The sequence below is a fragment of the Panthera uncia genome, chromosome F2 (assembly GCF_023721935.1).
Source record: "Panthera uncia isolate 11264 chromosome F2, Puncia_PCG_1.0, whole genome shotgun sequence".
NCBI classification, from domain to species: Eukaryota; Metazoa; Chordata; class Mammalia; order Carnivora; family Felidae; genus Panthera; species Panthera uncia.
The window spans coordinates 14,554,218-14,580,777 of NC_064812.1; the positions used below are offsets into that span (position 1 = coordinate 14,554,218).

The 26,560-nt window shown below is 44.5% G+C and overlaps 1 long non-coding RNA gene across 1 annotated transcript; it reads right to left on the reverse strand.

Annotated features, from left to right (window-relative positions):
• Positions 1–3,742: 3,742 nt before the first annotated feature.
• Positions 3,743–7,354, reverse strand: LOC125924935 (uncharacterized). Its single transcript, XR_007458624.1, has 3 exons — positions 7,250–7,354; positions 6,401–6,559; positions 3,743–4,039 (listed from the first exon to the last, which is right to left on the reverse strand). It is a non-coding gene; the product is annotated as an uncharacterized LOC125924935 (long non-coding RNA).
• Positions 7,355–26,560: the final 19,206 nt, after the last annotated feature.

The following is a 26,560-nucleotide window of genomic DNA, read 5'->3' on the forward strand; positions in this document are numbered from 1 at the left end:
TGCAGTTCCCAAACAGCCCATGCTCTTCTCCACGTCTAGACCCTTTTCTGTGTTTTCCTTTCTGCCTCCAATGCCCTCTCTCCACCCGGCTACGTCCTTAAGGACATGCGGGCTAAGTCCTGCATGTATACATGAGGTTTAGATGACACATACTCCGGGCTCGCCCCTGGCCCCACCTGTTCTCTCAGCCTTCCCAAATCTGAATGGGCTGCAACTTCTCCATTCCATACTCTCTTCTTTCATAGCACTTACTGTACCATTTGGAAAATTGCTCTTTGCCTGTCTCTGCAAATAAATGAGAAACTCCCTGAAAGTCAAGACTATGTGTTCTTTATTGATTTTTCATGGCAAGAGCGATGGGGGGGGGGGGGGGAGAGGGGTTGCGGTAGTGAGTGGGCATCGTTCCCAGAAGTCAGTGCCTGATGTATCACAAACATGCAGCGAACCCTTGTGAGATTGATTATTAAGTGGGTGAGCTTACCGTGCGCCGTTACAATTGAACAAGATGGTGGGAGGATACAACACATCGCACAACCGTGTTGGGGAAACAAAACAAGCTTCTGTGAAGCAATTAGAAAAAGCTGAGGGCTACATGGGGTAGCATATGAAATTGATTTATTTTTTTAAAAAATGTGTCACATTTTCACAAGACCTAATAAACGTGTGCACGCACCAACCAGCCGCCTTAGGGGTCTGGATGTGCGCTTATTTGGGAGTGGCCTCTCTTCACTCAAAAACCGGAAGGAAGGGGCGCCTGGGTGGCGCAGTCGGTTAAGCGTCCGACTTCAGCCAGGTCACGATCTCGCGGTCCGTGAGTTCGAGCCCCGCGTCAGGCTCTGGGCTGATGGCTCGGAGCCTGGAGCCTGTTTCCGATTCTGTGTCTCCCTCTCTCTCTGCCCCTCCCCCGTTCATGCTCTGTCTCTCTCTGTCCCAAAAATAAATAAAAAACGTTGAAAAAAAATTAAAAAAAAAAACAAAAAAGGGGAAGGAATTCCTCTCTAGATCCTGGTTCCAGAAACAGTATCTGAGCAAGCTGCATTCTGAAATCCATTTCGCTCCTTTTTAGTTAAGCACAATGAATATCCTCCCAGCTTTCATGACTAGGGAAGGCACTCCCCAGGATCAAATTTACAATGACAACGATCCTGGCACCACACAGTGCCCTATGCATACACAAGACTTGGTAACTTCTTGCTGAATCAGTGACCTGCAGAAGAGTTTCCCGACCACCTCGGGAATGATTGTGATTTTCTTAATTTCCCTGATTTTCTTCTGCTGAAACATTCCGCTTGCAATACCGCTCATGATTATTCAGACCAGAGTCAAAAGGAAAAAAAAAAAAATCTTTACCCTGAGTAACCATATTCATAAACATGAGTTACGGAGTCTGAAACATTTTCCAAAGGAGCGTGCTCTGAACCTGCAGAGCGGCACCACAGGTAAACTGCCTTTTAAAGAAACTGCATCTCAGCAGAAGATATTCATGAGAATACGGAAGTCCTGAGGTTGAACCTGTCTGTCTTAATTTGGGCTCCCCCAGAAGCAGATCCTGACACAGGGTTTATTGCGAATAGATGTGGAATAAGATCCCAGGAAATATCAGTAAGGGGATGGAGAATGGGGACAGGCAAGAAGCAGCCGCCGAGAGAATATCCTTGTGGGAGACCGGGTCTCAGCCTCCAGGAGGCACGGTGGCACACTTCTCAGAGATCGTGGGAAGACTGAGAAATCTGGGATATGTCATGCACTAATTCCCATTGGACGAGAACGGCTCTGGGGATATTAATGCCGCAGCATCGACAGCCCATCTGACATCAGGCCAAGCACGCTAGCTTGCCAGAGGAAGCCCTTAGAACACCACCGGTCCTTGTAGCCTGAGGCAGTTTCCCCAACCACCGAGTCCTCAGGAGACATTGGGCGAGGAACACGGGCAGTGTCCGTAACGTACACTTTGTATAGTCAGGTTCTGAACCGCAAGATGCATTCGCAGAACTTAGACTCAGTCGCACTTCAGTTGAACGCAGCCAACTGCACCTGTAACAGGCTGTCTGAGCTCATACCCAGCAAAAAAGAATTAGGAATTTCTTGGGGCGCCTGGGTGGCGCAGTCGGTTAAGCGTCCGACTTCAGCCAGGTCACCATCTCGCGGTCCGTGAGTTCGAGCCCCGCGTCGGGCTCTGGGCTGATGGCCCGGAGCCTGGAGCCTGTTTCCGATTCTGTGTCTCCCTCTCTCTCTGCCCCTCCCCCGTTCATGCTCTGTCTCTCTCTGTCCCAAAAATAAATAAAAAATGTTAAAAAAAAAAAAAAGAATTAGGAATTTCTTTAGCTTCGTTACATTTCTGCAAGGTGCCATGCAGTAACTGGAATTCTAAACTCTTCTCCAAATTTTTCTGCCCTCCTTTTGTAGCTAAGGGAGTCTAGTTCCCTCAAGCAAATTAAGCATGCTTATCCTCTCCCTGGAACCTTGATCCAACCCACCCTTTCAGAAGCGGATCCTATAGAGAGCAGTCCAGTGCGGGGGAATGTGTTAAGGAAGTACTCCCACAAGAAACCAGGAGGGGAGGAAAGGAAGCAGAGGAGGGAAGAGGAGGAATCCAAAGCAGGCTGTGATTTCCATGAAGCCCCAGTCTGCAGCCTGATCTCGCAGAGAGCTCTGGAGTGTAAGCCGCACTCCGGTGGTGGTCTTAAGACGAAAGAGGAGGGCCCTTGCATTCCTACAGTCACCCAGGATTAGCAACAGCCTGCCCTGAAGGAGTGTGAGGCCCCAGTGCCCAGGCACAGTCCTCTCCAGCAAACAGGAAGAGGCTAAGAGCCAGTAAAAGGGATCTGAGGGCACATTCAGTTCACTCCTCTGTCAGAGTCTTGCATTTTCTGGACAGTCACAATTTCTGGGGGAAAGAGAGTGGAATAAGCTAATCTCCTGTGGCTGCTTTGGTCCTAAGACCACAGGTGGTACCGACCCTCTCCTTTCTCAATCCCTCTTGTAGATTGCCCTTAAGCTTTGGTGGATGCTTCTTACATTCATCTCTGAGGAGCCTGGGCCCCCAGTTGCCATGTTTTATGAGACCATAGCACAGGAGTACCAAGAGATGCCCCAGTGGGCTTCCTGAGTGCCAAACGCTCACTGCCTGATCCCATTATACAGCAGCAACCCCTGCTTATGCCCCAGTAACTTCCCTCTTTCACCCTCTCCTGATGCTATAGTCCTGCTGAGTTTCAGCCCAAGATCCCACCTCTTCCATGAAGCCTTCCAGATGCTTGCAGACCTCAGAGCTTTCTTCTTCCCATGACTCGCAGAACTTACCTTAGGTCTCTCGTTTGGCCTGAATCACATTTCACACTGTGATTCCTCATTACAGGGTCTTTATTGACTTGGGACAGTATCATTTGGTTGACTTCTGAGGGTATGTCTTGTCTTTCCAGTGGGAACCTGAACACTGTTTACTGGCTACCTCCAGGGCCCAGCACGGACTGTGTGCATCCCGGGGCTTAGTGAGCACACGCTGAGTTCGCAGCTGCACAGCTCACAGTATAGCACCTCAGCACCCTCGGACTGGACCCTGATTTTCTCGTCAGCAGTCTTGCTTCCCAGAGCCCCCTAATTTATTTGGCTTTCAACGACACTCTCACTCAGTCCACACTCATCTTTCAAACAAGAACAAAGAAAGACAGTTTTGATAAATGTAACTCTTTCACATTTTGAGGCATATATTTTTAGATATTTTATTACACAGATCGAGCCATACATTCCCCCCTCACCCCCCCCCCCCCCAGAGAAATCTTCTCTTTTGTGGTACTGTTTCGACCTTGGTGTTGACAAACGTAGTTTGTTTGGGGGTAGTGAGCATTTGTGAAGAAGGCGTAGAAGACATTTTCAATAATCACATAAAAAAATCCATTTAACTTACACTCAACACCTCTTTGGTGCCAGGAATTGCCCTAGGTATTTCGTACAGACTGGATTGTCTAGAAATCTTTTTTTTTTTTCCCTCTTCTTTCTGTTGCAGTATTTTGAAGCATGGCATAGCCTCTTGTGGAAGCTTAAAGAGAGAGGGAAAAACACAAGTCACATCGTTTTGCAATTAATTGCTTCTTCTGGGAAGGCTCTTCCTTGTAAATTGTATTTATCTCTCTGTATTTATTATTCCTGATTGTTTCCGTCTTGTATACTGCACGCAGAAACAGAAAATGTATACAAAAATAGAACTAATCTTGACTATATGACTCCAAGTATGTCACCTACTCTCTACAGGCAGTACTGGAATGAAATCAAGTGTTTATATGACTAGTAATAAAAGGTAAGGTACATCTCAATGCTTGCTGTGGGCCAGGCACTCTGTAAAGTAGTTTATACACATCATCTCAGTCAATGCTCACAGCAAGTTCCAGAGACAGATGCTGCTATTAGCTCTGTTTTATAGATACAGATATTAAGGCTCAGAGAGGCTGAGTCACTTCCCAAAGCTCACACAGCTAGTAAGTATAGAGGCTGAAATAACACCGCAGAGGGCAAAGAGCCCTGGTTCTCTACTTGGAGAGGACTTACTGAGGCCTATTCTCAGCCCTGGTCTTGCCAGCCAAGGGACCAAAAGTAAATCACGAACACTTTAGGCTTCCATTTCTTCACTTACCGACTATAACCCCGGACTGTTATTCACACCTGTCCACCCATCCATTTGTCTGTCTTCGAATGTTTAACTTTCACTGCTTTTTATTTTGTTCATGAGTCACTGGAAGCTCTCAAAGAGCAGGAAGTAGGTCACGCTCATATTCATGCGTATAGCTCCTAGGCCACTGTTTCATATACTTAAGTTGACTCGTTTAATCCTTAAAATACCATAATGAAGGTTTTATTTTTATCTGCACTTATTTCACACTTAAGAAGGTTACTAGACCCCAAAGACGATTATATTAAAGATGTCAGATGAAATGATGTCAGATGAATCATCTGGCTTAGAATCCATGTTCTTAAAATGACTATGGTCTACAAGAAAGTAGTTTACTTCTTTTTAAATCCACGTCTAGTTCAGAGTAGGTTTTTAAATGGTTTTCGTCTCCCCTTTCATTGGACTCTTTCACTCTCGTTTTTACTCTGTGATCTGTTTTTAGTTTTGTGTAATCACAGATGTGATTTTCATTGCACTCGATCTGAAAAATCCCAGATGTTGGGGCACCTGGGTGGCTCACTGGTTAAACCCCCAACTCCCGGTTTCGGCTCAGGTCCTAATCTCATATTTCGTGGGTTCAAGCCCCACGTCGGGCTCCACGCTGATGGTGTGGATGGAACCTGTCTGGGATTCTCTCTCTCTGCCCCTCTCCTGCCCACGCTCTCTGTCTCTCTTTCTCTCTCTCTCTCAAAATAGATAAACTTAAAAATGTTTTTAATTAAAAAAATAAAAATCACAGATATTAAATCTCATATATATATTAATACTAATTTCTCATTGATCTTTTTCTTAGGAGCAACATTGAAAGAAAAACGGCGTCCTCTAATTTTCAAGCTTTAAAGCCTTAACTGTGAAGGGTAGCAACATTTGGCCACCGCAAAATATGCCACTTCAGCATATGGATTATTTCAGACTGAAGGCAATTAAGAAGGAACGGACCTCCCTCCCCCCAAAAGAAGAAGAAAAAAAGCTCTCTGCTTTTCTCCTATTTGCCTAAAAGCAAGACATAAAATTATAAAAGCGTCTCCTTTCCCCTCTCTACTGGAAAGGACAAAAGTTAATCACCATAGACCATTTTAGTCCCTTCTCAGCCTGGAGGTGGCATGAGAGAAATCCACATGCCAGACTGTGGTGACTAGCCTTTATCTGCCATTAGTTTCCCTTAGAGTTGTTCTCACACAATTTGCTGGCCTGGAGACCCACAGTCCTTTTCCTTTATCTTGTCTCTTCCCTAAAAATACCTTTCCTTGCTAAGACCAGATTCTAACCAAAACTACGAGTCACTCATCCCCAGTCTCTCCTATGTATACATAACATAAACACGTTAATAAAATTTCTCTTTGTTTCTCTCCTGTTGATCTGCCTTTTGTTACAGAGCCCTGGTGTGGGGGTGGAGAGCCACCAGTCAAGAAAGAATTCTTGGGCCATTTTTGTTGCAAAAAGGCCCCGTGGGCAGAAAGAGCACACTGGGAGTGTGAGGAATAACTGATTAGGTACTTTTTAGTTAGTGGGGGGTAGGAATAGTGTTAAGTCTCTAAGGAATTTGGAAGCAAGGTTTCCAGGACCCTGAGGGGCTAGGGGCTGTTAAGATAAGGTTATTTACTACTATCTAGTAAAACATTAGTCATGAGACCCTTCCGATGTGTATCAGTGGGCCCTATGTTTGAAGGACGATTGCTAACATATATGGGGTGGAGGGGATATATATGGTTATCAGAGGGAGGGAACACTGACCAGAGCAAAGCTCTGGTGGTGAAACATTAAAGGAAGTCCTCGAGGTAGCTGTAGGAGTGTCACAACCTGTGTGCTTCAAGAATCCTGCCTGGAGACTATGAGCCGCAGCGAAGTCCAGCCTTTTTTCCCTTTTTCTCCCATCAAGCCCTCGCTGAAAACCTAGGAGGGTAAAAACATAAATATTTGTTTCCTCCCCTACAAATGCAAGGTCATAATCTCACACAGGTCCAGGATGAATGTAAGTAACAGATACAAGAATCTGAATGACTATAGATCTTGCCTCTTAGACTATGAGAAATCCAGGGTTTAGATGAAAATTAACGCACATCCGAGAGAAACAAAACAAACACCATGAGCATTAGGTCCCAGATATGCTAATTTGGCCCTAGGAGGACACAGAAAACATAAAATACATAGGGACTGAAAAAGATTGCTAATTCCCTAAAAAAGAAAAGCAAGAAATGGTTCAAGAATAAACCTAAATGAAGTACCATTTTAAAAAATAAGCTCTCTTAATTTTTTTTAAAGGAAGCAGTAAAGTATCTGAAGAAAACTAGCCAAGTCGGCATTTCATTGTGAAAATCTGAAGGTATAATCAAAGAATCTCCAAAACAATTTCTGACAATCAAACCCCCCCCCCCCACAAAGATTTAGATCAAGAAACAAATGAGTCCAAACCTAACATAGAAACAGATTCACTTTTTAAGGTGACTTTTATCATTTACTTAAAAATCTGCATCAGGAAATATAAAATGGATATTCACCAGCCGCCAAATGACTACTTCCCCACAAGTTCTGAACCCACTGCAGCTCATTGTTACAGTCATTACCAAAACCATATACACATACCTTCTTCCCAGCCTTCCAGCCATTGTTTTGGGATTCACTAGGAAGATATGCCCTTGTGGCCACAAGTTAAACAAATTCAGAAGGGAATGGAATGGAGTGAATGCAGTGCAGAATAGAATAGAACACAACAGAACCGAATGGAATGGAATGGAATGGAATGGAATGGAATGGAATGGAATAGAAATGAAACAAAATTCAAGGATACAATTTGAAACTATGGGAATAATATGCAAGGTAAAGACAGATGGTAAATAGACAATTGATAGATGATAAATAGGTAGATAGATGATAGATAGACAGATAAAGAAATACAGAGGGGCACCTGGGTGGCTCAGTCAGTTAAGCTTCCAACTTCGGCTCAGGTCATGATCTCACAGTTCGTGGGTTCGAGCCCTGCGTCGGGCTCTGTGCTGACGGTTCTGAGCCTGGAGCCTGTTTTGCATTCTGTGTCTCCCTCTGTCTGCCCCTTCCTTCTCCACTTACACTCTGCCTCTCTCTCTCAAAAATAAACATTAAAAATTTTAAAACAATAAATAGATGTGGAGAGATTTCAATAAATTTATGTTTAAAAAGGTTGGTCACAGTATTCTCTCAGAATGCTTAACTTCGGAAATTGATACTCCTAGGCTGTCCCCAAACCAGAGCAAGTCTGCAAACTGTTCATCACCCCCCTCCGAGGAGTACTGATATTGAGAGTAAGTCTTCAGAAACTTACAACAGTCTAGCAGAGAAAGCTCATGCCTGTTGAATCTAATTATGCCTTTTAATTTTTGCAGTGATTCATTTTTATGGTATTTTATAAAAGAACCAGACTGTGATGGATTAGAAATGTAAACAGTAAAACTGCCCCTTTTCCACAGGTAGCCTGAGACGTGTGTAATAAAGTTAGATTTGGTCAGGGGATGCCATGGATGCCTCGCCTCTCTGTGGCTGTACAAATCCCTGCTTTCACCTTTCCAGGAACTGTAATTGTTCCCTCGCACTGTAAGAGAGGTGAGAGGAGCTGAGTAGGCTGTGGGAAAAGGGAAAGTGGCCTTCCTGCCTAGCAGCTACCAGCTAGAACTGTAAACGAGGTGAACCCTCAGAATTCTGCAGGGGGCACGAGGCCCCCATCTTGCCCATTTACACCAACTAACCTAAAGTTATTGTTCTTGCCTCTGCACGCGGTTCTTCAAAATTTTGTCCTAGACTTCATTCATTCACCCACAGACACCACAAGATAACCTCTCCTTTGAACTCCTAGGCTAATGGGCAGTGGATATACGGGCCCCTTTCTGGCTTTGGGGAGTTAAGACAGAACCCACAATTCGCTCCCTTGTTTTGGTGGCGTTTATTATATGGATGTGGTTTGCGGTCTGTGTAGGGCTGAGCGGATTCCCAGTGGCCTGTGCGTGCACTGGAAGAGCTCAAAAGTGTACAGAGCTAAGATCTTTCTGCAAAAACAGAAGCTGTAAGCCTCAAGGTTACACCCCCCCCCCATACATGCTGCTTAGCTCCAAACCACAAGAAAGTGCAAAAGGTACTTTCTCAGATTTGTTTACTTTTATGTCAGATTTTTTGAGAAGAGCTGAGGGTTAACTCCCAGATTCACTTCTCGGAAAATTAGTAACAATGCATTGGCCTTCGAGAGCATCTGCCTGGCACCCCCCGTCCCATATTCCTACTGCTTGGTCCACTTGTCTCAGGGCCCATAAGACCTATAACACATCAAATCTCTGCTAATTGCCAGATGTCACAGCCATTTCCCTCCTAGATTGGCTCTCCTCCTGGCAGCAAATAAAGCCTCTTCTTTTCTCACCTCTACATCCTTCAACAAGAGATTTGTGTCAGAATACAGTCCCTCGTGTTGCCAGCCAGTGTTTTCTGCAGAATTCCTTTGTGTCCATGCTGTTTGTGAGCTGGGATGTACGCCCTAATATTGAGTTCAGTGCTGCAGATGATGCTGATGTCGAAAAGGACCTCGGGATAGAAGTGAGAGTGTGTCCCCCAGGTGTTGGAATAACTAGAAGAGTTTAAAAGCTCACTGGCTGAGCCCCACCTTCCAGTGATCTGTAGCCCCCGCGTCCATCCCATCGCGACAGTTGGAAGTCCCCAAGGACACCTGTAGGTTGTTGTGTTAAAACTGACACTGACTGACAGAGGTTTAGGCCAGAAGGCTGCCTCAGAGAGTAGAGGAGTAGTCTGGTTTAAAGATGGAGAAAAATATGAGGGAAAACAGAGTTCTAAAAACTCGCGTTAATATTTTAAAATAGAAGGAAAATTAGGTGAGCGCCAGTTATCTTCCAAATGAGTTTAAAAGAGAAAGCGTTTCTTTTTTTTGAATGTTTATTTTTGAGAGAGAGAGAGAGAGAGAGCGAGAGAGCGAGCGAGTGTGAGCGCACGGGGGAGGGGCAGAGAGAAGGAGACACAGAATCCGAAGCAGGCTCCAGGCTCTGAGCTGTCAGCACAGAGCCCGATGCGGGGCTCGAACTCATGAACCGTGAGATCATGACCTGAGCCAAACTCGGATGCTCAACCAATGGAGCCACCCAGGAGCCCCGAGAAAGAAAGAATTTAAATGCATAAGTTGCACATAGTATAAATACATGAAAAGAAAACTCTGGGAACAGGAACAGGAAACCTGTAGGGTAAAAGAGGAAATCCAAAATGTGTCCAATGTACCTTTTACTGTGAACAACCTGGCGGTTTCTATTAAAAAGAGCCTCTTCTAAATTTCAAAATAAAATACACTTAATTATAGCCTTTGTAGAGAAGAAAAATTCCTTCCTCTGTCCTTCAAGGTCTTCCAGCCGGACTAAAAATTAAATTGACATGAGACAGATTAACAGGAGGGAAAAAACCCAACATTTTATTATGTGCCCATGGAGACCCATTACTGAAATTGAGACCTAAAGAAATAACCAGAGAGGGCAGTTTTCATACTTTTTAGGAAAACAGACAAGAAATCTGTAAGGAATTGCCGGGACAAAGAAAACAACTTTGTGAGCTTCAGTTAGTGAGGAATTGTAAACAGCAGGTGGGCTGGGGTAGTAACTTAATAAAAAGTAACAAAAGTTGTTTATACAGCCTTCTCTGCTCTAAATGCCCCATCTCTGGTGATAAGGATGTCTCTTTACCTCCTGGTACAGGAGGACAGCTTTCACAAGGGAGATATATCTCCTGCTTTTGGGGGGAACAGTGTGGGGGGCAGAGTATCCTTCCTGCACAGGCTGTCTTTAAGTAACTTTTATGTAAAATAATCAATATTCCAAAACGGCACATTTTGGGGTGGACTGCCCTTGGCTCCTACACCTACAAAGATGTGTTTAATATAACAAAATGAAAACATGCATTCAAAGTATAGGAAATAGTGCCAAAGAGTAATTAACCGGCAAGAATCTGGTAAGTGATGTTATTACTATCACTGACTAGCACAAAACCTACCCTCAAATATGTATTAAACAAATAAATATTTCAAAGCCATAAAAAGGGAGAAGGAATATGACAACACAAAATCATGAATAAAACAATGAAAAGATAAATTAAGATTTGTATGAGAATATGATAGCAATATTAATAATGCTTTGGGAAAAAATCAGAGTGTATATGTTGGAATTTAACCACTGTTTAAAAAACTGGAAAGTATAACACTTAATAAAATTTGGAATAAGAAATGAGAAATCTAGTCATTTACCTGTACCTATATAATTTCTATTATTTTATTGTGTCTACAGTGATTCAGTTCAGTGTCTGACTCCCTAATAGATTGAGACTTTCATGGGGATAGTTGGTAGGTTATGCTCAGACTCTGGTTTCCCACATAACAAATGCCTGGTAAATGCTTCTAAATGAATAAAAATGGGGGAAAAAAAGAGATTTTGAAGACACAGGACAAGATCAAGAGAGTTAAATCAACATAAAAGGTTAATAGTAACTTAAAAATAAAAGCACTTGAGTCTGACAAATTTACTGGACAATGTTTCCACACATCTGAAAAAAAGAAAAAGAGAAAAGAAGGATAAGAATGAACAAACGATTATTCTGGAGGAGATAATATATGCCAGGCACCAGGCTCAGACTTTACATTTTTAAAAAGGGAGGTGTGAGAATCAAAACAGAAGACATTGAAATATCAATGTTTGTGGGTGAGACGATTGCATAGCTAGAAAACAAGAGAGAAGTAAACCCAAAAGACAAATTAAGCTCTTTTTGCTGTAGGATGGAAGGAAACACCGAGCATTGCAATTAAATTCTTAGGCACTAGTGGTAGCCAGAATATGAAATAAACGAAACCCATTCCTGGCAGCAAAGAAACTGAGTACTTAGGAAGAAATGCATTAAGAAACAGACGTTCATCCAACACACACACACACACACACACACACACACACACACACCCCACACCACCCTAAATGCACAAGAACACACACATCGATGAAGAGATAAAGTCTCCACAACATTGAAAAGACTTTAAAATATCTGTATTATTCTAAGCGCCGGTCCATTTCAGTGATATCATTTCTGAGTCCTATCATCCCCCCAACTACACTCCATCCTAACTTTCACCACCAGATCAATGATCCTAAAATAGAAATTTATGATGCACCCACTGGGCCAAAACTTCCTCATCCACCAGACCCCGATCCTGCCATAGCACAGAACAAGGTCAAAAATCCAAAGTCGTGAACAGGTATCTCCACTTACTTCTTTCAATTTATAATTGGTTTTTGAGATTTTTTACATTGTAGAACGCTCAGAATGAGATTTACTCTTTTAACAAATTTTTAAGTGTATGATTCAGTAGGGTTAACGGCAGGCGCGATGTTGTAACAGCAAATGTCTAGAACTCAACTCATCTCGTGTAATGGAAGCTCGATGCCGGTTAAATAGCAAGTCCCCATTCTGCCCCTTCCCCCAGCCTCTGGCAGCCACCATTCTTCTAGGAGTTTGACTATTTTAGATTCCTCCTGTAAGTGGAATCACACGCGATTTGTCCTTTTGTGACTGGCTTATTCCACTTAGAATAATGTCCTTAGAATAATGTCCTTAGAATAGTGTCCAGGTTCACCCATGCTGTCACACTTAGTTTCTACATTCATTTTCTGACTTCTCCATAGTTGCCTATTAACTGACCTCCAATGACCACACCACATGCTCCCACCCACGCATTTTTCTATTGGTTTCTTTTCACGAAGCTTTCCCAGATTTTTCCAACTTGCGCGACCTATCCTTTCATCATACAATACGCACTGCCACTTACTGAAATCTTACTCTTCCTTGTGACATTTCTTGTGGGCTTTACCGGCACTGCAATATATCAGTCTGTGTGTTTCTGTCTGTATTTCCAATTAGGCTAAACGCGTATCCCATACAACATTTATAGCCTTCATAGTATTTAGTACAGTGTCTTTACACATAGTAATTATGCAGTAAATACTGTCTAATCGATCGGATGGTTGGAAACTCCTCAAGGGAACATTTAACTTACCTTAATATCCCCAAGGCCTAGGAAGTACTTGACATATAGTAAATGCTCAATAACTATTGTATTGTGTATGGGGAGAAACAGAGAGACTGAGATCATTTGCTGAGACCACACACAGAGGTCAATTCTCAGTTCTCTCCTTATTTGACTTAGCAGAGGCATTGACCCAGCTCCTGGCTCCTTCCTACTGAAAACATCTCCTTCACCAGACTTTAGGGCATCCACTTTCTCAGCTTTCTTCCTTTGTCACGAGCTGCTCCTTCTCAGTCTTGCTTTCTGTCCCTTTGTCTTCTCCCAGCCTCTTCCACCTTGCAATGGCTCAGGACTCAGTTCCTGGTCCCTTCCTTCTTCCCCGCTCCTCTCCTCTCCTCCCCTCCTCTTTTCTCCTCTCTTCTCTTCCTTTTTCTAACACTCACTCCATAGGTGACCTCATTCATTCATGCCTTCAAAACACCCATATTCTGAGAACTGCTGTATTTAAAACTCCAGCCCTGACACCTTCACTAACTCCAAACCTATAACGTCCTGATCCCTACCTGATATTCCCACCTGGACGTCTAACCATGTTCCAGATGGAACACATCCTGCGCTGAGCCCTCAGTCTTCCTCCTTGCACCTGGTCCTCCAGCAGTGTTCCTCATCTCAGTTCAGAATGGGAACATCGTTCTCCCAGGATCACAGGCATTCTTGGCTACCTCATTCTCTCACATCTCAATCCATCAGGAAACACTTCGGGGCTCTACCACCAAAACGCATACACATGCCAACAACGTCTCACCTCCCGTCCGTCCATCGGTGTGATCTGAGCTGCTATCATCGCTCACCGGGGTTGTTACAACAGTGGCTGCATTTGATTCCCCACTCAGCAGCCAGGGAGACCCTTTCAGAATGTAACTCAGATCGTGTCACTGTGCTTTCGTGACCCTGTACCGGCCCTCCACTTCACTCAGGGCAAAACTCGAAAGTTTTTAGGAGGCAATACCCAACTGGACTTCCCATGTACTTTTCTGACTTCATGTCCCTGGAGACTAATTTCCCCGTGGCCCGCTCCCCTCGCCCCACAGTCTCCTCCTTGCTATTTATCCCAGTCACCTCTTCCTTCATAACAAACTTCCCCCAAATTAAGTGGCCTAATACACTTTGTTATCCCTTGGTGGCTCTGTAGGTTGGTTGACTTTGGCTGGGCATTCTTGCTTAAGGTTTCTTGTGGGGTTGCAGACCACTGTCAGCCGGATATGCAATCACCTGCTGGCTCAGAAAGGCAGGCGTCCAAGATGACTCATTCACATGACTCACGGTCGATGCTCAGGTCTGAGCTGAGGCTGCAGGCCAGAGCGCCTCCATGTGGCCTCTCTACGCGCCCTGGACTTCTCACAGCGTGGCCCGGGGAGGGGAGTCGGTGTTCGTAGACACTGTCCCAAGAACAACTGTTCCAGGAACCGGGAAGCCGAAGTTTTCTGCCAGGTAAGTAAGGGCCACACGTACAACTGACACGGCAACACTTCTGCCATGTGCTCTGGGTGCCGGCAGTCCCAGAGCCTGGCAGGACTTAAGGACTTGGAGAAACAAAGTCTCCCTGTCCATGGGAGGGTGGCAAGATGGCATTGCAAGAAATGCATGTGGGATGGGAGATATTACCGAGGCAATCTTCGGAAAACAGAATTTGCCGTGCTATTTTTCACACACAACAGCGACACTCCCACCGCAACGCCTCACGCTAGCCTTCCCTCTGGCCGCGATGCTTCTCTCTCAGTATCAGCTTTTTGTTCTCCTGTTGCTCTGAAGTCTTTGCTTATTCACTTACTTCAGCTCTGACAATATGCCAGTGAGCCCCCCCCTTGACCACTGCGTTTAACATTGTACATAAATGCTCCTCCCTAGGACCAAGTGCGCACAATCTCTCTCGATATACGCATTAAACGCTGCTTGACCAAACTTTAGGCAGGCTCCTCTCCTCCACATGGGCCCCTAAATATTGGCTTGTCCTCAAGTTTAGACAAGCACTAAACCACTAGGGTGCAAAACATCCGCCCCTAACACACCTCATTCTGAGAATCTGCTAACCATAAAGAAAAACATTTCACTGCGAAAACACCCCAAAGATGCCACCTGCCCACCCCACCCACTTGCCCTCCTCCCCCACAGACTTCCTGCTAGCTCTTCCCACCCCACCCTGTAAAAGAAAAGCCCTTTATTTCTTTTTTGATGTATTTTTTAAGTTTTTATTTATTTGAAGTGAGAGAAAGAGAAAGAGAGGGTGAGTGGGGGAGGGGCAGAGAGGGGGATGGGAAGAGAGGATCCAAAGCAGGCACCACACCGACAGCAGAGGGCTTGAGGCAGGGCTCGAATTCAGGAACCATGACCTGAGCCGAAGTTGGATGCCTAACCAGTTGAGCCACCCAGGCCCCCCAAAAGCCTTTTATTTCTGTTTAATTTTTAGATATTTGCAGATTTCTAGGATCAGAGGATTCTGCCTATCGAAACTTTTAAATGAAGTCTCTCTTTATCAAGTCTGTATTTAATTTGACTTGACACTTAGCACTCCCAATCCTTTTTACCCTGAACCACTTTTTCTTACCACTTATTCCCTTCGCACACACTATGTATTTATCTATTTATTATGTTTATGTCCTCTCCTCCTCCATTAGAACACAAACCGGATGACAGCGGGATGTTTTTCTATTTTGGCTACTCAATTTCCATCACCCAGGACAAACGTTGCAGGCGCTCAAAAAGTGTTTGTCAATTTAGGGGATAAAGTCTCACATGTGATGTGATGAACGCATATCCATCTAACGCATAAAGATACAGGATAAAGAAATATTCGCTACTGATCTTCTAGGATCTTATTTTCTACCCCAGATAATTGCGTCTCCGACATGTTGCTTGAGCTAGCTTCTCGTCTCCATCATGTGGTTTCTGTAAAACTCTTGTTGGCGCAGTCCTATTTTTCTTAGTCTTTCCTGACTTCTTTCCCTCTCTGTTCTTGAACTTAGCTCAGAAACTGGAGCCTGGTTACTGGTGAACAGTTTTCTCTGGTGCTGTTAAGCCACTGGACTTCCAATCATTTTCTCGTAGCATACCCCTGTCCTGCTACCTTATGTTACCATGTTCTATGACACGTTCGCAGATGTTGTATTGTTATTTGATCTTGGTCTTTCCTCTTGTCCAGCTGATCTGGCCACCCGAGCTTGTCTGGCCTCCCTGGGCAGGCACGTGGCTGTTTCTGACACCTCCTAGTCTTCCACATCCTACCCTGGTGACTTAAGTCCCTCACAGACACATCCCGAGGCAAAAGAAAAAGAAACATCTCTCCCTCGTGATCATGCATAGGTAACATTAATGGAGTGAGCTTTTGTCAAAAAGATCTCTGGACATAACGATTTCACGTTCCCAGTTATTCCTCCACTCCTAGGTTCTAGACAGAGAAAGAGGGAGAAAAAAATGATCCTCCGATCATAAGGAGTTTCAGCTCGCGAGCACATCAGTCATCTTGTTATTACACACCGCTCCTCCTTTCAATAAAGTACCAGAGCCGATTACAATGAATGAGATATCAATACCTCAGAATTTCATCCAAGCATTGCTAAGGAGTTGGTTTGCCTTATCTAATATATAAAACACATGATTGGGCCAAAGCAGTAATTCTCAACCGTGGGCAATTTTGGCTCCCAGAGGATATTTGTTAATGCCTTTCAGCCAGTTTTCTTTGCTGCAGTTGAGTTGGGGTGGGGGCACGGAGAGCTACTGGCGTCAGGTAGGGCAAAGCCTAGGGTGCTGCTGAACATCCCACAGTGCACAGGACCTCACTCCACGACAGAGTCATCTGGCCCAATAGGCCAATAGTGCTGAGGTTAAGACTGAACTTAAAGTATCCAAACCATTGTGCAGGTATGAGGAATAATGGACAGATAATGGGAGAGACTGGAAAGTCCATGTACAGCCTTGACTCTACATAAAAGCACTACATATAATAAAAACGTCTCTCTCATCTGGTCAAGTATTCAATAAATGTGAGTGGACCATCTGACTAATGGATTGCAAGGGATCCATTTGTATTTTATACAAAAAAAGATTCAATTTTTTATAAACAGAAGTAAAAGAAAAAACATAAGGTGAATAGTTATTTAACGTTAAGATAGACAAGATATTTCTTTTGTTTAATGTTTATTTATTTTTGAGAGAGAGAGAGACAGATAGAGCACGAGCAGGGGAAAGACAGAGAGAGAGAGAGGGAGACACAGAATCCGAAGCAGGCTCCAGGTTCTGAGATGTCAGGACAGAGCCCGACACGGGACTCGAACTCGCGAACCATGAGATCATGACCCCGTGAGATCATGACCTGAGCCAAAATTGGACGCTTAACCGACTGAGCCACCCAGGTGCCGCGACAAGCTATTTCTGAAAGTAACATTAATTCTATCCACCGTTCAGGGTCCAGTTCAAGTTCTTGAACCACGTTCCTGGGAAGTGGCAAGAAGAAGGGAATAAATTTCTATCGCCCAACAAACAGAGTAAGTTGCAGCTCTAGGGAGGCTGGCTTATGCCTGCAGATAAGCAAAAGGCCTGATTAAATAGGATTTTGTCAAAGGAGCTTAAGTTTCACTTCTAAGTCCATGCTTTCAAACAAGGATAAAGAGTGTTCCCAAAGAGATATGGATGCTGGAGAATCAAGTCCCAGCTCCAGTGTTCAGCTTCTGTCTAGAGAACACGGCCAGCCAAGCGATGCACATGCATCTTTCCCTACTTGTGGTTACATCATTACATTTTAGTCCTTGTGCCTGGTTTATTTACCCCCTTGCAAACCACACGGGTTGGCTCACCTTGATTGATGAAAACAAAATCAATTGCTACAGTGCCATTGTCGAAGAGAAAGGGGGATATATTATATATAAGACACCAAAATGATGCAATTTAGAACACGATACCTACAGCCACAGACAAGAACGTCTTTTCTTCAATACGGCTACGAGTCTTCGTCCGATGTTTTTTTCTTTAAATTCTCCATATAACTGTCCCTGCAGGCTTGGGGGCTGGGGGGGAAGATGCTCTGGTCTCGTCTCAAGCCAGTAACATGCACAACTGTACCTGTAGCTGTTCTCTTCCAAGAGTCCATGTATAACCCAACGGCAGTTCTGGGTGTGTTTGGAGATGCTCTTTCCCAGTCCCTTGCTCCTCGTTCACTTCCAGTCTGGGCAGAGAAGTCCATACTGGCCTATAACCTTGCTCAGAATCAGAACGGGGAGCCAGTCCCGTTACGGCCGGCATCCCAAGTGAGGAGGCAAGAACGCAAGTGAAGGACCAGGGTTCCAGAAAGCAGATGGGGCTCTTTGCAGAGAAAAAGAGAGCAGAGCACAAGGAAGGTGAGTTACATTTTAAATAAGGAGACTGAGCATCAAATTAGACAGCACGGCCTATTGTACTTCAAAGAACAAAATACTTTCTAAACCTCTGCATAGAGGGGCACCTCGGTGGCTCAGTCGGTTAAGCATCCAACTTTGGCTCAGGTCACGATCTCACGGTCTGTGAGTTCAAGCCCCGCATGAGGCTCTGTGCCGACAGCCTAGAGCCTGCTTTGGATTCTGTCTCCCTCTTTCTCTGCCCCACTCTTGCTTGCACTCTGCCTCTCTATCTCTCGAAAATGAACAAGCGTTAAAAAAAATTAATAAAGAAAGAAACCTCTGCAGACAAACATGCGGCTTAAGTGCGGAGATTTTCTTAGGCTACGGTAACTGGACATTGGACAAACTTTCCTTAACTATACCACGCTCCTGGAAAAGATTTCTCAGTCCATTCCGGTCCTCGGTTTGTCGCTCTTACCTGCCCAATCATTTGTTTTTCATACAACTTCCTTGTATTTTTGGCATTTCCAAAATCTTGACTTGCCACTTAATTTTGCAGGTAACCGTACCTGGGCTTTCCATCTATGCTTGGAGTAACTTGAGGACGGGGAGTTTGCTTATTTTGCGTTCTCCAGAGTATAAAGCATAATTCTTTTCCTCAAACTAGTGGTATTTGCAATTTTAAACTGTAACTGCTTAATGAATCCACACAAATGAGTGGAAGACAGAATAATATCTCATCTACCCAGAACTCACTGCTCCAGTAGCCTGATCTTTTTGAAGCATGTGAAAGAGTCATAAGAAAAAGAAAAGCTTTCAAACATCCAAAATGGGTGTTATTAAGTTCATTTGTACCATCCTAAATGAGCGTGAAATAACTAAAGGGAAAACCCTGAGATTGTTAAAGCTAGGAATTATTTTAACAATGTGACACACGAATTAGAATAGGGTAAATAAGTTTTGACGCAGATATTTCTTCAGATGGCATGACATTGGAGTTTTTTTTTTTTCTTTTCATCAAAAGCCAACCAGCCTAAATCTCTCTCCTTGCTCTACAGAGGAGACACTGTTCCTGGATGACAAGGAGTTTTAGCACCGCAATTTTGCCAAATGTACTTGGGACGAAAAAAAAAAAAAAAAACCAACAAAACAAAACCCAAAACCTTATTTTTCATCATTTTCACGGATATGTGCAATAGGCAATAGGAACAAGAATGGCTAAAAGAAATGCAATAAATGATGATTCTGTTCATAATGGGTTAATACAGGGAATTACAGATAAAGCATTTAAATTCCCTGGAGCTAGACTTTCTTTATTTTTAACTTTGTTAATTTTTTTTAACATTTATTTATTATCGAGAGACAAAGAGAGACAGAGCATGAGCATCAGAGGGGCAGAGGGAGAGGGAGACACAGAATCCGTAGGAGGCTCTGGGCTCTGAGCTGTCAGCACAGAGCCCGACGAGGGGCTCGAACTCACAAACCGCGAGATTATGACCTGAGCCAAAAAGTCAGACGTTTAACCATCTGAGCCACGCAGGCGCCCCTGGAGCTAGACTTTCAATCCAGGTACAAAGTAATGATTTTTATGAAACAGAATAATTTGGCAAATCTGGCAGAGACAAGTATGAAACACAGAAGAGAATCAGCAAAACAGACAGAATCCGACATGAATCAGTATGAGCACCCAGGCCGGAGCATGAGAGCAGTGCAGCTTAACATGTGACTAAAGGACTCGCTATCACCTGAGGCAGGGGACTGTGGTGTCAGCCAGTTATGTTATCACTCACTGGATCAGGACTGTCTCTGTGCTCTGTGACCGTAACATTGTGCTTAAGTGAACCACCGCTGATCTTACATATTAAAGTAGTCACTCCTGACTCGCTCTTTGTGTTACCTTTAAAAAGCATCAAGTCAAAAGCACTGTTTAGGTATTGTTAGAAACCGGTTTTATGCAACAGTTACAGGTTCCATTTAGTTACTCAAAGTGACGGAAGCTTGGAGATCGAGAAGAAAACGACTCAATAATTTTTCTCTTCGAAGCTCATAAACAGAAATTGCTATTAGAAATAAAACAAAGATTAAGTTAAAACTGCTGATAAAAATAAGTACATTGTTGGGGCGCCTGGGTGGCTCAGTCGGTTGGGTGGCCAACTTCGGCTCAGGTCACGATCTCGCGGTCCATGAGTTTGAGCCCCGCGTCGGGCTCTGGGCTGACAGCTCAGAGCCTGGAGCCTGTTTTGGATTCTGTGTCTCCCTCTCTCTCTGACCCTCCCCTGCTCATGCTCTGTCTCTCTCTGTCTCAAAAATAAATAAATGTTAAAAAAAGTTAAAAAAAAAAAAAGAATAAGTATATTGTGGGGGCGCCTGCAAGGCTCAGTCGGTTAAGCATCCGAGTCTGTTCTTGGCTCAGGTGATGATCTCGCGGTTTATGAGATTGAGCCCTGTGTCGGGCTCTGCACTGACAGCATGGAGCCTGCTTGGGATTTTCTCTCTCTCTCTCTCTCTCTCTCTCTCTCAAAATACATTTTTAAAAATTAAAAATAATAAGTACATCGTGTTAAATTTTAAAAGCATGCATTTTAGAACCTAAATTTCCAAAACCACTTTCTTCTGTTTACTGTGAGTAACTTAGATAAGATTCAATTAAAAAGGAGTACTGTGGGTGTGGCCATGACAGAGTACGGGTTCTAGACCGCTCCCATCCCCACTACTGTAAACAACTATAAAACTGGACAGAATAAGTGAAGCATTTCTGACGGAGAAATGGGAGAGGAAAGGGGTGATGTCAGCGCACAGCTTCGTGCTAGCAAAAAACCAGACACATGTGGCAAGCTCAGTATTTTCTCAACTTTCTGCTTTGGGGACCTTCAAGGTTCCCATATGTCACCAGGAAAAGAGCCCAAGGAGAGAACGGCACTCTTGCTAAGCTGATGAGGCAGCAATCAGAGTCAAGGACTTCTAGAGCCACTGGAATTTGCAGGACCGTGACCTAAAGAGAAGAGCACTGCGCAGACAGGAGGTTCCAGAATGCTGCGTGGAGAAACGGATTCCTGGCCAGGGCTGGATAGTACATATGCAGGGAGAGCTTCTTCTAGAGTGAGAGGAAATACCGCACTGCTTCTAGACTCTGCTTCTGAGTACAAAGGAAATAAATCAGCGATTCAATAAACTAAAACACAAAAGAAAAATATGCGAACATTTGGAAGTTGCACAACACTCTTCTCAATGCTACACAGTCAAAAAAGAAGTCACAAAGGACGTAGAACTATTTCAAGCAATCATAATGGAAAGGCACCATGTCAATAATTTTAGGAAGCATCGAAGGCTGTGCTAGAGGAAAACTTCCAACTCTGAATATTTATATGCAGACCAAGAAAAAAAAAAAGAGCTAAAAACGAGTGATTCATGTTTCCACTATAAAAGGATAGAAGAACAGCAAAATAAACCCAAAGCAAATAGAGGGAAGGAGTTAGTAAATATGAAATCTAAATCAATGAAATAGTAAACAAACATCACAGAGAATAAGAAAGCTGAAAGGTGGATCTTTAGAAAGAGAACCAAAAATTGCCAGAGTGAATGTTACGTGCCACCCCAGATGCTCTATGTTAATTAAAACAACGTGGTCCATCGCGCTCCGGCCCCTGAGTTCACCATTTTTGAGGTTTCCTAGATGGACCTGATGGACGGTTCAGCCATAAAACATCTAAAACTTCATCTAGTCCAGCAGGGTCTGAAATGCCAGAAGAGCTCAATAAATATTTATTGAATAGATGATCGATGTGTTTCCTTTATCAGAGGAGGAGGCCGAGAGGCAGGAAGGGACTTGCCTAAGGTCACCAAAGCTGTAAGTGGTAGAACCTGGGTTCAAGTCATATCTCTGGACTCTGGGGTTTGTCCTCCCCACAGACCATGTTTTCTGCCTTAGCCAGATCAGATTTTAGACTTTCAACTCTCTAGAACTCTAGTGAACCTTAATAACTAGCTCTGTATAGAGGAAAATTTTAAAAACATTGTCATAATCAACCAGGCTCAGGCAATGGCCAGAATTTAGCAACTCTAGTCAGAAGGGAGGAAGAAGTAGGAAAGAAGTGATTAGAGGGGCTGGCATCTGAGGAGGCATAACATGATTTACCTCCTCCTAAACACATAAAACAACAGCAAGCAGATACATAGCATGTACTTTAAGCCAGGTGCTTCCCTAAAAACTTCACAAAAGTAATATGAAAGTACTCAGTTCTCACGACAACCCCACAACATAAGAACTATTATCATCCCCATTTTACAGGTGGCAAAACTGAGTCAAAGGCAGGTTAAGTACCTCACTTCAATTCATGGAGCTAATATGTGGTGGAGTCAGGCTTTAGATGCAGGCAGTCTGGTTCCAAAGTCTATGTCGCCCACGTTATGCAAAGAATCGCTTTTACTATGGACCCTAGCTCCTAGTTAGATAGGCAGACCAGACCTCAAATTCTGGTCTTTATGGGGTTGAAACCCCATAAAATAATGACAGGTCCCCACTGATGTTGCAAGCCTTGCACACAGCTAAGTCGATGGCGAGTACCACGATACCCGTTCCTTCCTTCCCCCGCTCATTCGTTATTAATCACGTGACACATTAAGAAACGTATAGATGTGAACTGAGTTAGTGTTCTGAAGGAATGGAAGACAGTGTTTTCAGAGCGAACCACAAATATTATTTCACACCTACCATACACTAGCTTCACAGATCGGAGACTGACCGGGACTAGAGAATATTTACAGCAGTGGTCCGTGATTGGAAACGTCTGCGCCAGCCATGTTAGACTGCCCCGCTCTTATGGGGCTTGCAGGATAGAAGGAAAGACAAATATCAGTAAGTTAATCCATTAGAGAATGTATAGCTGCAGAGTGAGTGAGGTGCTCTAAAGGAAAGGAAGACAGGGCTGTATTAATGATTCACAAAGGACGCTGAGCTGGCCCCAGCGCAGCACAATAGCCAGCCTTGAGAAAAAGATGCCTGGCTGAGAGCTGAAGGATGAAAAGGTGACACAGATCCACAGGGAGAGAGTTCCAGGCAGGAGAAGCAGCACTTGAAAAGGCCAGAGGGAGCTGCTGGTGTGAAAGCCCAAGGGACCAGGGTCTGGGTGAGCCGAGGCTACCGCAGGAGGCAGAGACAGGCCAGGCATCGTCTGAGAGCATCATGATCTTTGTGCAAAGGGCATTAACAAAGCAGTGGCATGAAACCAGGAGCACCCGATACACCCGAAAAGAGACTACACAAATAATGACACTCAGATCCTTTGTCCTCTTCCTCCCAACCTCCAGCCTCACTTGAGTTCACGCCCGCCCGCAAAATTCAGCCAGCAGGGGTCGTCACCAAGCCACCAGATCATAGAACCTTGGTGTCAGCAGGGAGTTAGACAGCATCTATCTAGTCCCACCACCTGCTGGGTAAGCCCTATCTTGTCCCCTCTGAGGCCCAGGCGGTCTCTAATCTCCGCAAAACTAGCCATCTGAAACCAGCATAGGCTTAATAGCTAGGCAGCCTCCAGCAAGTGAAATCATCTCTACGAGCTCCATTCTTCGAATGCACAGAAGGCGACTGTGATGTCAACTGATTATTAAGATGACGTAGGTAGAAATGTTTCCAGCACCATGCTCAGCCTTTGTCTCACAAGTGACAATTTAATCTGAATTCAGCCTTTCGTTTGGAGCTACATCTTTCTCCCGTTTGATCCTCCCAATACGGGATGGCTGTCGTCCTCCCCCCAGCCCCCGCCAAGCAATTTTGCAGATGACGGAAAAACCAAAGCTCAGACTACGGAAGTAGCCTGCCGATTGCCGGCCGGCAGTAGCTCCCTTCATTCTGCTCGTAAACCGAGTGACCGGCCAGACTCTCGTCTCACATTTAGTCAGAAGAGGCTCCAAGAATCCTTTGTGCCTACTGGAGACTCACAGACCCCGAGGAAGCCTAGGCAGGTAAGGGTAAATGTTTTAAAAAGGAGATGGTGAGAGGAAACCTTGGGTCTCCCAGCAGCAGGGACGGTAAGGGGCAAGGATGCACGCCTGAGCTGGTCCTGCTCTGGAAAGAAGACTCATGGTGCCTACTGTGTCTCCATGAGCTCACATCACCTTGAAGCTGGCGTCTGTAGGTGCACAGGCTGGTGGTTATGCCAGTCAACCCTCACAGGGGCTTACTCTTCCAGAGACGGCCACTTACTACACATTCACAGCTTCTGGGGTTGAGGACATTTCAAGGCTGGAGTAATCGCTCCGATGTTTCCCTAATGCCTCTTCCTCCTTCCCTCCCACTTGCAGCCTACACCTCGGAGTGGGGGATGATGCAACAGACTGAGGCTTTGGAGACTATTCTGTGTCTGTTTGTAGTCCCTAGGCCGCCATGTCTGCAGAATCCTTTCACGGCATTGGAGTCCAGGGACAACACAAGCTGACACCAACCCATTAGCTCCATTGACCTCCATGTCCCTAGGGAGTACATCATAGATGTGCCATAAATAATTCCTAAAATAATAGGGAACTAATGAATGAAACTCCATGAAGTCAAACCTAATATACACTTTTTGAGTTTCATTTATAAGCAGTAAGACCAGACTCAGAATCTTCTCGATACGGAATGTGTTGTAATGGCCTTCTACTTCTCCTCTAAAGTCCTGAATGATGCCAAACACGCGGAGGAACCAGCTAGGTTTCTGCTTGTTCTGGAACATCTCTCTGTCTCTCTCTTTCACACACACACACACACACACACACACACGCACACACACACAGTACCTTTCGATCTCCTTATGAGTTTTAACAAGCAACAGAGTGTTGAATAGGTTAGCAAGCTATTGAGTGACTTCTCATTTGCTGTCAAAGTAGGCAGATACACGGTCCTAGGGAATGTGCATGGGTGTTGGTGGCACATTATGGACCCTACAATCTCCTAGTATGTCATTTGGGCAGTTACTTAGCTCTGAAACTCTATCTCCAGCAGAGAAGTGGAAATGATCACAGTCATCGAGTGGCAGGGGAAAGAATCATGATGCAGTCATGCGGGGAAAGACATCCTGAGCTCAAACCCATTTCACTGCGGTGGATGCTGGAGTGCTCCACGCAGAGTCCTCCTTCCCAGGACTCAGAAACCCATTCTTGCAGCTGCTGGGATTGTGGGGTGCTGACAGCTCGCAGCTGAGTTCCTCCCCAGGAGCTGCTCTCCCCTGGCCTTGCCCAAAGTCACATCCCTCTTCCAGGGACAACATGCAAGCATTTGAAAGTGTGGGCCTCTTTCTCAATTCAGGGCAGCTCTGAGGCCAGAAGGCCTCCAATCCCCCAGCTCCAGAAATGCCCAGAAGATCAGCTTCAGGTTTGCTGCAGTCACCTTTACCCAGTCCTGCTTCTCTCCCTCCCTGACAGGTGTTTTTACAGAGAAGTCTCACTAGGTAAGTTTCCACAAGAAAGTCTCCCTTTCAGAGTCTATTTTTTGGATAGTGCCTGTGAATTTTGCTCTTACAGCAATTCTCCAGAGTCTCAAGTGTCACACAGATAACTACACACGGTGGGGTTGGAATTCTTATGAGAATCCTGAGATTTCAAGTCCAGCCCTCCTCTTGACCTCTGTCCTTCTGTCCCTACACATGAAATGCGGGTGGAAGAAACCACACACAAACAGACCCATATAGTTCAGCCCATTGGTGGTCACCAGATTCTGGTCTTAGTGATAATTTTTGTCAAGAAGTTAGATGCTTCCTCATAATCAGGGTTTGGTCCAGTTTTGTGACCGCAGAGGGATGGACAGCCTAGGCTCCAGTCAGACACACTAAACTTTCTAAAAAAGTCTTCCTGAGATTCATTTTTATTTAAAAAATAATCTTATTGAACTAAGTCCAAGCTTGAGTGATCAGGATTTGGGGGAGTTAATCCTACAGATGAGTAATGAATAGTCTCTGCCATTCACCCACTTATTTATATTTTTTTAGCCACCTATCCACCCATCCATCTGCCCATCCATCCATCCAACCGCTATATATTGTGTGCATTCCATGTGCCATGAAATATTCTAAGTTTTCCACACATGCTCTCCACTCATCTTCCATCAATAACATGAAGCTTAGGAGGTGTTAGAACTTGTTCAAGATGACTCGGGTAGGAAGAGGCAGAGTGAGAAATATAATGCCCCAAGGCCCATGCTCTCCTAACCATTGTATCGCATTGCTCTCCCCATCAGAACACAGCTAAAATGAAAGTCAGATTATGAGAAATGATAGGAATTACTATCAGACACAGGAAAGAAGATACATTTAGGTGAGCAATCTAAGCCTTCCTGGAGAAGGAACAAGTTGGCCTTTGGAGTGACCAAGGCTCCCTTCGAGACAGCAAGCTCAGCAATTTTGCTTCAGAGAAAGAGCAGAAGGGGCCCAGGCTTCAGAGTCCTTCAGAGTCCTGTCCTCATCTGTTATTAGCCGTGTGACCCTGGACACCTTTCTTAACTTCCCTGAGCCTTCATTTTGTCAACATGAGAGA